The following is a 14425-nucleotide window of genomic DNA, read 5'->3' as shown; positions in this document are numbered from 1 at the left end:
GAACAAGTTATAAGTTCTTATATTAACTTAATATAACATCATACTACATATAAATAAGTGTTATTAGAGTTAAGTTAGAAAGATTAGATTAGTTCTTCAAACAAGTTTAGAATCAACTAAACTATGTTCTAGTTTATAAACTCTTATATACATAGCTATAAACATATGAATTAAACAAGAGTTGAAGTAGAGTTTTTACCTCAAGTTTAGAATGTAAAGTTGCTGGAAAGAAATAGTAGAACAAAACTTGAGAGAGTTCTTGCAAGTGTGTGTGAAAATTGGAAGTAAAATTTGGAAAATGAATGTATAAAAATGAGTTAGAAATGGTGCTTATTTATAGGCTTGAAAATTTGGTTTTTAGTGAAAATATCTAAGATAAGTTAAAATGTATTAAGTCATGGATGACAAATTAATTGATTAGGTCATGGATGACAGATTCCACAAATAATTGCAGATTTCTATTGGTATATACCAATAGTAAATACTTCTAGAAGCTGTGTATAATACGGGTAAAAATACCGTATGAATACGAGTAGAATTCTTGAGGAAATTGAACGAAAATACTAGTATAGCTATTCTTTATACGTATTGGTATATTAAAAAGTATATTCAATACGTGTAAGGATGTATTTACACTCGTAATACATTATATGTAAATACATTTTAACATAACTTAATTACGTCGTTTAAATAATAACATATATATTGTTCAAAAACTCTTTAAATTAGTAGTATGAAAATAAAAATAATACTTTGTTAATATACATAATGAGATATTTAATTATCATATTTTCAAGTTAAATATATATAAATCCATATATATACACAATAATTAAACAATTAAACAATTAAATCAAGTTATGACGTTCGTGAATTGTCGGAATAAAAGGGTGACCAAAAGCTTGTGTAAAACTCTTTCCGGAGGTTCAAGACTTATTAAAATTCATTGCTTATCAAGTCGGAATTATATAAAGATTAAGTTTAAATTTGGTCGGAAATTTTTGGGTCGTCACAGTACCTACCCGTTAAAGAAATTTCGTCCCGAAATTTGATCGAGGTCGTCATGGCTAACAATAAGAATCTTATTATGACGAATATAAGTTGATTCATAGGGTTTTATCATGATTGAGAAATATGGATAAAATAATTCGATTACTTGAAACGTATGAGTGAAGCTATCGTAAAAGAGTGAAATGAGAAAATAGGGATTCGTCTTATCTTTTGACGTCATCACGGTTGATCTCCGGATTAAAGAAAATCTTTGTAATCTATAAAAGATTTGATTCTTCGGCGATTAAGGAAATTATGATCCTCTTCGATTTAATGCAATAATCTGTCTCAATTTCTGTGTCGGATATTTTACTATAAATCAACCTCCAACGTTTATTTATTTCTACATCTTCCATCTTTTATACTTTCTTCCTTCCTTCATACTTCCAAAACATTCGTCAATATGCTCCATCCAGTTTTAATTCTTGATATATTCTTGACTATCACATCTGTCATTCTTCTTTTTCATCTTTCACAGGAGGAATCCGTTAATTTCTACTATGCTCTTGTGTTTATAGTGTTCTTAGTTTTCCCGTGTCTTTATATTGCTATACGCATCGATATACATAGTTTGTAATTTCTACGTTGTCTTCGTGCTTATATTTTTCCTTATATTTTGGAGTTTCATGCTTCCGTCTTCTTTTTTCGACTTCAAGTCAAGCGAATAATGGTCTAGAATTCATAGATATGAAATTCGGAATGAACATAGCTAATGCTCTAAGAGAGAAATTGTAATAGCACAATTTGACTTGTGAAATTACCAGAATCCAAAGGAAAAAATAGAAATATTAATAGAATATGTTCTTGATATGTTTAGAGATTAGATTAAATGTAAGAGTCATGTAACATGGCACATGATGACGTTATGGTCTGTGAATTATTACGTTCCATTTAGAAACTCAGCATGACTTACTGTAATATAATCACGTTGATCAAGTGTCATTATATTATACTAACTCATGCTTTAGTTCCCAACATTACTTCAAAAATATTCATACTTTACACTCAGAGGTTTTAGATGTTTAGAACTTAAAACAGTTTTCTTTATGATGTGATACAGATAATGCGAAGGAATAAATGATTTCAGATAAGAATGGTTATGAAAATATCTTCAGAAATATGAAGGATATTTATAATGGAAGATACGATGATATCTTAGAATATTTAAGATAAGAAGATGATGAAGAATATTGTCCGCAAGGGTTTTAGAGTAAGGAGCAAGGTATTTGCTAAGGATTTTAGCAGACAACGAATTATTTGGATTCTTTGAAGGTAGATTTCGTCCTTGTGATTTGTCCACAGCCTCCTTCAGGGTTTGCTCAATCCGTTTTTCAGTTCCAAACCTTCTCTTTTTCTGTGCTTTGCTAACACAATATTCTTTATCATCAACTTTTGACTGTTACGGTTGTCTACAGTTTCTGCTGCTTCATTCAGCTTTTTCAAAACTTCATAGTACTGATTCGTAGGTTGAAGTGCTATTCCGGATTTCAGAATTATAATTCCAGGAAAATAACGTTATATGTATATTCAGAAATGATGTGAGATTCAAGAATAATTATTGATGCTTCCTAGGGTTTGGTATTGTAGTGACCCGAACTTTTCCATGTTTATATATATATATATATATTAAATAAAATTGTTATTTACATGATTAAGTGTTTCCAACATGTTAAGCAATCAAACTTGTTAAGACTTGATTAATTGAAATAGGTTTCATATAGACAATTGACCACCCAAGTTGACTGGTGATTCACGAATGTTAAAACTTGTAAAAACTATACGATGACATATATATGGTTATATATATAGTTAACATGATTTTATTATAAGTATGTATCTCATTAGGTATTTTAATAATGAGTTATATACATAAAAATGAGACTATTAATTTAAGAAACTCTTAAACGATATATATAACGATTATCGTTATAACAACGTCTTACTAGGTACATATGAATCATATTAAGATATTGATACACTTGGTTAATTATGTTAAATGATAAGTAAATATATTATTAAGTGTATTGACAATGAAATACATATGTAAAAATAAGACTACTAACTTAACGATTTCGAAACGAGACATATATGTAACGATTATCGTTATAATTAAATTTTACTGTATATACATCATACTAAGATATATTATATATCATAATATCATGATAATATAACAATTTAACATCTCATTTGTTATAATAAACAATGGGTTAACAACATTCAACAAGATCGTTAACCTAAAGGTTTCAAAACAACATTTACATGTAACGACTAACGATGACTAAACGACTCTGTTAAAATGTATATACATGTAGTGTTTTAATATGTATTCATACACTTTGGAAAGACTTCAAGACACTTATCAAAATACTTCTACTTAAAAAAATGCTTACAATTACATCCTCGTTCAGTTTCATCAACAATTCTACTCGTATGCACCAGTATTCGTACTCGTACAATACACAGCTTTTAGATGTATGTACTATTGGTATATACACTCCAATGATCAGCTCTTAGCAGCCCATGTGAGTCACCTAACACATGTGGGAACCATCATTTGGCAACTAGCATGAAATATCTCATAAAATTACAAAAATATGAGTAATCATTCATGACTTATTTACATGAAAACAAAATTATATATCCTTTATATCTAATCCATACACCAACGACCAAAAACACCTACAAACACTTTTATTCTTCAATTTTCTTCATCTAATTGATCTCTCTCAAGTTCTGTCTTCAAGTTCTAAGTGTTCTTCATAAATTCCAAAAGTTCTAGTTTCATAAAATCAAGAATACTTCCAAGATTACAAGTTTACTTCCAAGTTTTCTAAATCCATTCCAAGTAATCATCCAAGATCAAGAAACCTTTGTTACTTACGCCGTCGTAGTAACACTGCGGGCTGTTTTGGGTTAGTTAATTAAAAACTATGATAAACTTTGATTTAAAAGTTGTTATTCTGAGAAAATGATTTTTATTATGAACATGAAACTATATCCAAAAATTATGGTTAAACTCAAAGTGGAAGTATGTTTTCTAAAATGGTCATCTAGACGTCGTTCTTTCGACTGAAATGACTACCTTTACAAAAACGACTTGTAACTTATTTTTCCGACTATAAACCTATACTTTTTCTGTTTAGATTCATAAAATAGAGTTCAATATGAAACCATAACAATTTGATTCACTCAAAACGGATTTAAAATGAAGAAGTTATGGGTAAAACAAGATTAGATAATTTTTCTCATTTTAGCTACGTGAAAATTGGTAACAAATCTATTTCAACCATAACTTAATCAACTTGTATTGTATATTATGTAATCTTGAGATACCTTAGACACGTTTACAATGTTTCGACCTATCATGTCGACACATCTATATATATTTCGGAACAACCATAGACACTCTATATGTGAATGTTGGAGTTAGCTATACAGGGTTGAGGTTGATTCTAAAATATATATAGTTTGAGTTGTGATCAATACTGAGATACGTATACACTGGGTCGTGGATTAATTCAAGATAATATTTATCGATTTATTTCTGTACATCTAACTGTGGACAACTAGTTGTAGGTTACTAACGAGGACAGCTGACTTAATAAACTTAAAACATCAAAATATATTAAAAGTGTTGTAAATATATTTTGAACATACTTTGATATATATGTATATATTGTTATAGGTTCGTGAATCAACCAGTGGCCAAGTCTTACTTCCCGACGAAGTAAAAATCTGTGAAAGTGAGTTATAGTCCCACTTTTAAAATCTAATATTTTTGGGATGAGAATACATGCAGGTTTTATAAATGATTTACAAAATAGACACAAGTACGTGAAACTACATTCTATGGTTGAATTATCGAAATCGAATATGCCCCTTTTTATTAAGTCTGGTAATCTAAGAATTAGGGAACAGACACCCTAATTGACGCGAATCCTAAAGATAGATCTATTGGGCCTAACAAACCCCATCCAAAGTACCGGATGCTTTAGTACTTCGAAATTTATATCATATCCGAAGGGTGTCCCGGAATGATGGGGATATTCTTATATATGCATCTTGTTAATGTCGGTTACCAGGTGTTCACCATATGAATGATTTTTATCTCTATGTATGGTATGTGTATTGAAATATGAAATCTTGTGGTCTTTTGTTACGGTTTGATATATATAGGTTAAACCTATAACTCACCAACATTTTTGTTGACGTTTAAAGCATGTTTATTCTCAGGTGAATACTAAGAGCTTCCGCTGTTGCATACTAAAATAAGGACAAGATTTGGAGTCCATGTTTGTATGATATTGTGTAAAAACTGTATTCAAGAAACTGATTTCTATGTAACATATTTGTATTGTAAACCATTATGTAATGGTCGTGTGTAAACAGGATATTTTAGATTATCATTATTTGATAATCTATGTAAAGATTTTTAAACCTTTATTTATGAAATAAAGGTTATGGTTTGTTTTAAAAATGAATGCAGTCTTTGAAAAACGTCTCATATAGAGGTCAAAACCTCGCAACGAAATCAATTAATATGGAACGTTTTTAATCAATAAGAACGGGACATTTCAGTTGGTATCAGAGTGTTGGTCTTAGAGAACCAGAAAATTTGCATTAGTGTGTCTTATCGAGTTTGTTAGGATGCATTAGTGAGTCTAGACTTCGACCTTGTTTTCTTTAAAAATGATTGCTTAACATTTTTGTTGGAAACTATATATTATTAACATGTATATATTATGTGATATATTAATCTTTTAACTTGTTTGATATTGTGTGATAGATGTCTACCTCTAGCACAAATCTCATTGACTCACCTAATAATAACGAAGAGTCGAATATATATTGGACTGATTCACAAGTTCCCGAAGAGGAACCGGAAGAAGAATCAGAACCGGAAGAAGAATCAGAACCGGAAGAGGGGGAACCGGAGGAGGAAATAGAACCGGTGGGGGAAATAATAAAATGGTTAAGTAAAAGAAAATCCTCAACCAACCGACCAAGATTAATTATGGTCAATGGTGTTTCCACCAAGGAGGCAAAATATTGGGAGGATTACCAATTCTTCGATGAATCGGATTCCGACGAGAATTCCGATGATGTTATAGAAATTACCCCAACTGAATTTAAAAAAGCAAAAGAAAATAATAAGGGAAAGGGCATAAAAATAGAGAAATCTAATTCCAACCCCGATGAACTTTATATGTATCGTCAACCCCCGAAGTCCTTAAGTTGTAACAATGACCCGGGAACCTCTAAACCACCAGGTTTTTCTAAACCGTTGTGGAAAACGACAGCTAGTATTAGGGGAACATCATATATCCCTAGAAACTTGGCAAAATGAACCAAAACCGAAGAAGAAGAAACGAGCGAGTCGGAATAAGATAGTTATATTCGTGTGGTGTAATATATGTAATATAGTGTGCTTATGCTTTATGATATATGTAAAAATTGCTTGTATTAATAAGTATTTTTTTTATGAATCTAACTCTTGTCTATTTTACAGTTTAAAAATACAAAATGGATAGACAACCCAATATTTTAAGAGACCTACCCGGAGACATGATTGATGAAATCTTGTCTAGAGTCGGTCAGAATTCCTTGGCACAACTATTTAAGGCGAGATCAGTTTGTAAGACATTCGAAGAACGTTCCAAGAATGTCTTGGTTTATAAGAGACTTTCGTTTGAAAGATGGGGGATATCACATTGGGAAACCCATAAGTTACGATGTGTTTACTTTGACGCATATATTGCGGGGAACCCAAATGCTATTTTACGCAACGGGTTAAGAAATTATTTTGACTCAATGTATCCAAATATAGGACTTCATGATTTAGAAAAAGCGGCTAACATGCAACATAAAGAAGCATGCTATGCTTACGGGTTAGTAATGTTCGCTTCTCACCAAAGTGAGAAAAAGAACATCGGGCTACAGCTATTAAACAAAACGTTCCCACAAGTGACGGAGTCGGTAATTGGGGTAAGAAATGAGGTTTTTAGGTTATTACGAGACTGTTGGTCATTACGTAACTCTCGTCCCTTTGACGACGTTACAACACGTTGTCTTATCAACGGCCATAACAGTTATGTTCCACAAGACCAAGGATGGGAAGTAGTCCTAGTAAAACCAGAATGTATTTTTGGACGTATGAATTACGTGTCTTTATTGCCTTTGCTGAACGACTTGTGTACTAGCTAGAATTATCTTCACAACTATCTTGTATCAAAGTTATTGTTTGCTATATTTCATGCTTTATGTAAAATAAGCGGTATTGTAAGTTTGTAAAATATTGTATAAAAGTTTGAACGCGAAATATTATTATAATCAGTTTTTCATATAGAATTGTAGTAGTTGAATTGTATATTAGCAACTAAGTATGAACTTAACGGGTAGGTACTACCCGAATTTAAACTTATAAAACGCTAATATGAAGAAAAAGCTTTTATAAATGAGTTCATATTATGCTACGAAATACTATTAACTACTCTTAATATTCTGTATGATTAACTTGTTCCATTTGACTATTTTGAAGGAAATGGCACCGACTACTCGACACACCGTGAATATGAATGAAGAGGAATTCCGTACTTTTCTAGCTTCAAACATAGCCGCAGTACAGGCTGCGCTACATACCAACAATAACCTTGGATCTAGCAGTACAGGAAATCGTGTAGGATGCACCTACAAAGAATTCACTGCCTGCAAACCTTTGGAATTTGATGGAACTGAAGGACCGATCGGATTGAAACGGTGGACCGAGAAGGTCAAATCGGTGTTTTCCATAAGTAAGTGTACTGAAGAGGACAAAGTGAAGTACGCTACGCATACCTTCACATGTTCTGCGTTAACATGGTGGAATACCTATCTAGAGCAAGTGGGACAAGATGATGCGTACGCACTACCGTGGTCAGCATTCAAGCACTTGATGAACGAGAAGTACCGTCCCAGAACTGAGGTCAATAAGCTCAAGATAGAACTTAGAGGGTTACGAACCCAAGGATTTGATATTACCACGTACGAAAGACGATTCACAGAATTGTGCCTATTGTGTCCGGGAACGTTCGAAGATGAGGAAGAGAAGATCGACGCGTTTGTGAAAGGATTACCGGAAAGAATCCAAGAAGATATAAGTTCACACGAACCCGCCTCCATACAACAGGAATGTAGAATGGCTCACAAACTAATGAACCAGATTGAGAAAAGAATTAAAGAACAGACGGCTGAAGAGGCCAATGTGAAGCAAGTCAAAAGAAAGTGGGAGGAAAACGGTGATAAGAATCACCAATACAACAACAATAGCAATTACAATAATAATCGCAACAATTATCCCAACAATCGCAACATCAATCGCAACTACAACAAATGGCCCAACAACAACAACAACAGCAACTACAACAATCGTCCCAACAACAATAACAACCACAACAACAACAACAACAATCAGAAGCAGCTATGCCAAAGGTGTGAAAAGTATCACTCAGGGTTCTGCACCAAATTTTGCAACAAGTGTAAAAGAAATGGTCATAGCGCGGTGAAGTGTGAGGTCTACGGACCAGGGGTTAACAGAACGAAAGGAACAAATGGTGTCGGAATGAGTAATGGCGGAGCAAGTAGTGTCGGAGCAAGTTATGCCAATGTAGTTTGTTATAAATGTGGAAAACCGGGCCACATTATTAGAAATTTCCCGAACCAGGAAACATGAATGGACAAGGTCGTGGAAGAGTTTTCAATATTAATGCGGCAGAGGCACAGGAAGACCCGGAGCTTGTTACAGGTACGTTTCTTATTGACAATAAATCTGCTTACGTTTTATTTGATTCGGGTGCGGATAGAAGCTATATGAGTAGAGATTTTTGTGCTAAATTAAGTTGTCCATTGACGCCTTTGGATAGCAAATTTTTACTCGAATTAGCAAATGGTAAATTAATTTCAGCAGATAATATATGTCGGAATCGAGAAATTAAACTGGTTAGCGAAACATTTAAGATTGACTTGATACCAGTAGAGTTAGGGAGTTTTGATGTGATAATCGGTATGGACTGGTTGAAAGAAGTGAAAGCAGAGATCGTTTGTTACAAAAATGCAATTCGCATTATACGAGAAAAAGGAAAACCCTTAATGGTGTACGGAGAAAAGGGCAACATGAAGCTACATCTTATTAGTAATTTGAAGGCACAAAAACTAATAAGAAAAGGTTGCTATGCTGTTCTAGCACACGTCAAGAAAGTATAAACTGAAGAAAAGAGCATCAATGATGTTCCCGTCGCAAAAGAATTTCCCGATGTATTTCCGAAAGAATTACCGAGATTACCCCCACATCGATCCGTTGAATTTCAAATAGATCTTGTACCAGGAGCTGCACCAATAGCTCGTGCTCCTTACAGACTCGCACCCAGCGAGATGAAAGAACTGCAAAGCCAATTACAAGAACTTTTAGAGCGTGGCTTCATTCGACCAAGCACATCACCGTGGGGAGCTCCTGTTTTGTTTGTCAAGAAGAAAGATGGTACATTCAGGTTGTGTATCGACTACTGAGAGTTGAACAAACTTACCATCAAGAACCACTACCCACTACCGAGAATCGACAACTTATTTGATCAACTACAAGGCTCGTCTGTTTATTCAAAGATTGACTTACGTTCCGGGTATCATCAAATGCGGGTGAAAGAAGATGATATTCCAAAGACTGCTTTCAGAACACGTTACGGTCATTACGAGTTTATGGTCATGCCGTTTGGTTTAACTAATGCACCAGCTGTGTTCATGGACCTTATGAACAGAGTGTGTGGACCATACCTTGACAAGTTTGTCATTGTTTTCATTGATGACATACTTATTTACTCAAAGAATGATCAAGAACACGGTGAACATTTGAGAAAGGTGTTAGAATATTGAGGAAGGAAGAATTGTACGCTAAATTTTCAAAGTGTGCATTTTGGTTGGAAGAAGTTCAATTCCTAGGTCACATAGTGAACAAAAAAGGTATTAAGGTGGATCCGGCAAAGATAGAAACTGTTGAAAAGTGGGAAACCCCGAAAACTTCGAAACACATACGCCAGTTTTTAGGACTAGCTGGTTACTACAGAAGGTTCATCCAAGACTTTTCCAGAATAGCAAAACCCTTGACTGCATTAACGCATAAAGGGAAGAAATTTGAATGGAAGGATGAACAAGAGAAAGCGTTTCAGTTATTGAAGAAAAAGCTAACTACAGCACCTATATTGTCATTGCCTGAAGGGAATGATGATTTTGTGATTTATTGTGACGCATCAAAGCAAGGTCTCGGTTGTGTATTAATGCAACGAACGAAGGTGATTGCTTATGCGTCTAGACAATTGAAGATTCACGAGCAAAATTATACGACGCATGATTTGGAATAAGGCGCGGTTGTTTTTGCATTAAAGACTTGGAGGAACTACTTATATGGGGTCAAAAGTATTATATATACCGACCACAAAAGTCTTCAACACATATTTAATCAGAAACAACTGAATATGAGGCAGCGTAGGTGGATTGAATTGTTGAATGATTACGACTTTGAGATTCGTTACCACCCGGGGAAGGCAAATGTGGTAGCCGACGCCTTGAGCAGGAAGGACAGAGAACCCATTCGAGTAAAATCTATGAATATAATGATTCACAATAACCTTACTACTCAAATAAAGGAGGCGCAACAAGGAGTTTTAAAAGAGGGAAATTTAAAGGATGAAATACCCAAAGGATTGGAGAAGCATCTTAATATTCGGGAAGATGGAACCCGGTATAGGGCTGAAAGGATTTGGGTACCAAAATTTGGAGATATGAGAGAAATGGTACTTAGAGAAGCTCATAAACCAGATACTCAATACATCCTGGAACGGGGAAGATGTACAAGGATCTCAAGAAACATTTTTGGTGGCCGGGTATGAAAGCCGATGTTGCTAAATACGTAGGAGAATGTTTGACGTGTTCTAAGGTCAAAGCTGAGCATCAGAAACCATCAGGTCTACTTCAACAACCCGAAATCCCGGAATGGAAATGGGAAAACATTACCATGGATTTCATCACTAAATTGCCAAGGACTGCAAGTGGTTTTGATACTATTTGGGTAATAGTTGATCGTCTCACGAAATCAGCACACTTCCTACCAATAAGAGAAGATGACAAGATGGAGAAGTTAGCACGACTGTATTTGAAGGAAGTCATCTCCAGACATGGAATACCAATCTCTATTATCTCTGATAGGGATGGCAGATTTATTTCAAGATTCTGGCAGACATTACAGCAAGCATTAGGAACTCGTCTAGACATGAGTACTGCCTATCATCCACAAACTGATGGGCAGAGCGAAAAGACGATACAAATGCTTGAAGACATGCTACGAGCATGTGTTATTGATTTCGGAAACAGTTGGGATCGACATCTACCGTTAGCAGAATTTTCCTACAACAACAGCTACCATTCAAGCATTGAGATGGCGCCGTTTGAAGCACTTTATGGTAGAAAGTGCAGGTCTCCGATTTGTTGGAGTGAAGTGGGGGATAGACAGATTACGGGTCCGGAGATAATACAAGAAACTACCGAGAAGATCATCTAAATTCAACAACGGTTGAAAACCGCCCAAAGTCGACAAAAGAGCTACGCTGACATTAAAAGAAAAGATATAGAATTTGAAATTGGAGAGATGGTCATGCTTAAAGTTGCACCTTGGAAAGGCGTTGTTCAATTTGGTAAACGAGGGAAATTAAATCCAAGATATATTGGACCATTCAAGATTATTGATCGTGTCGGACCAGTAGCTTACCGACTTGAGTTACCTCAACAACTTGCGGCTGTACATAACACTTTCCACGTCTCGAATTTGAAGAAATGTTTTGCTAAAGAAGATCTCACTATTCCGTTAGATGAAATCCAAATCAACGAAAAACTTCAATTTATCGAAGAGCCCGTCGAAATAATGGATCGTGAGGTTAAAAGACTTAAGCAAAACAAGATACCAATTGTTAAGGTTTGATGGAATGCTCGTAGAGGACCTGAGTTTACCTGGGAAAGAGAAGATCAGATGAAGAAGAAATACCCGCATTTATTTCCAGAAGATACGTCAACACCTCCAACTGCTTAAAATTTCGGGACGAAATTTATTTAACGGGTAGGTACTGTAATGACCCGAACTTTTCCATGTTTATATATATATTAAATAAAATTGTTATTTACATGATTAAGTGGTTCCAACATGTTAAGCAATCAAACTTGTTAAGACTTGATTAATTGAAATAGGTTTCATATAGACAATTGACCACCCAAGTTGACCGGTGATTCACGAACGTTAAAACTTGTAAAAGCTATACGATAACATATATATGGTTATATATATAGTTAACATAATTTTATTATAAGTATGTATCTCATTAGGTATTTTAACAATGATTTATTTACATAAAAATGAGACTATTAATTTAAGAAACTCGAAAACGATATATATAACGATTATCGTTATAACAACGTCTTACTAGGTACATATGAATCATATTAAGATATTGATACACTTGGTTAATTATGTTAAATGATAAGTAAATATATTATTAAGTGTATTGACAATGAAATACATATGTAAAAATAAGACTACTAACTTAATGATTTCGAAACGAGACATATATGTAACGATTATCGTTGTAACGACATTTAACTGTATATACATCATACTAAGATATATTATATATCATAATATCATGATAATATAACAATTTAACATCTCATTTGTTATAATAAACAATGGGTTAACAACATTCAACAAGATTGTTAACCTAAAGGTTTCAAAACAACATTTACATGTAACGACTAACGATGACTTAACGACTCAGTTAAAATGTAAATACATGTAGTGTTTTAATATGTATTCATACACTTTGGAAAGACTTCAAGACAGTTATCAAAATACTTCTACTTAACAAAAATGCTTACAATTACATCCTCGTTCAGTTTCATCAACAATTCTACTCGTATGCACCCGTATTCGTACTCGTACAATACACAGCTTTTAGATGTATGTACTATTGGTATATATACTCCAATGATCAGCTCTTAGCAGACCATGTGAGTCACCTAACACATATGGCAACCATCATTTGGCAACTAGCATGAAATATCTCATAAAATTACAAAAATATGAGTAATCATTCATGACTTATTTACATGAAAACAAAATTATATATCCTTTATATCTAATCCATACACCAACGACCAAAAACACCTACAAACACTTTCATTCTTCAATTTTCTTCATCTAATTGATCTCTCTCAAGTTCTATCTTCAAGTTCTAAGTGTTCTTCATAAATTCCAAAAGTTCTAGTTTCATAAAATCAAGAATACTTCCAAGATTTCAAGTTTACTTCCAAGTTTTCTAAATCCATTCCAAGTAATCCTCCAAGATCAAGAAACCTTTGTTACTTACAGTAGGTTATCTTTCTAATATAAGGTAATAATCATATTCAAACTTTAATTCAATTTCTATAACCATAACAATCTTATTTCGAGTAGAAATCTTACTTGAAATTGTTTTCTTGTCATGATTCTGCTTCAAGAACTTTCAAGCCATCCAAGGATCCTTTTGTCATAACCCGTCCAAAATCTTCCGAACAAATACAATAACATATGGTACCATCGCGATGAACGGACCTCTATATGCCATGAACGACTCCATGTAATATCTTTAAAATGATCAAATGCACAACGGAAGATTTCTTTCATACCTGAGAATAAACATGCTTTCAAGTGTCAACCAAAAAGGGTTGGTGAGTTCATAGGTTTATCATAAAACAATAAAATTCATCATTTTAATAGACCACAAGATTTAAATACTGCATGGTACAAATGGGCCCGAATCCTATACCCACCTGTAATGTACATGCTATATATTTTTAATACAGTACACCTTTCTCGTGTACGAAATCATCTTTCATAAATCTTAGTAACCGTACACATATCTTGTGCACAAAAATAACATACACATAACCTGTGTATAAAAATCATTCTCTCGATACATAATATTCATATCAACTGGTGACAATTATCTTGTCCATATAATTCAATGGTGGCAATTATCATATCCACATAATTCAATGGTGGCAATTATCATGTCCACATAATTCAATGGTGGAAATTATCATGTCCACATAATTCAATAATAATCCGCAGAACTTCTGTCTGCATAATAATTCATTCAAGGAATGTTTTGCTTGTGTCTATCTCGTCAAACATTTATAAAAGCATTTCATGTATTCGCAGTTCAAAATGTATTTCGAAAGCATTTAATAAAGCAGTTGTAAAAATAGCGCATGTATTCTCAGTCCCAAAAATGTAAAGAGTAAAAGGGAGCAAATGAACTCA

The sequence above is a fragment of the Rutidosis leptorrhynchoides genome, chromosome 6 (assembly GCF_046630445.1).
Source record: "Rutidosis leptorrhynchoides isolate AG116_Rl617_1_P2 chromosome 6, CSIRO_AGI_Rlap_v1, whole genome shotgun sequence".
Taxonomy (NCBI): Eukaryota; Viridiplantae; Streptophyta; class Magnoliopsida; order Asterales; family Asteraceae; genus Rutidosis; species Rutidosis leptorrhynchoides.
Note: the sequence above shows the minus strand (reverse complement) of the source record.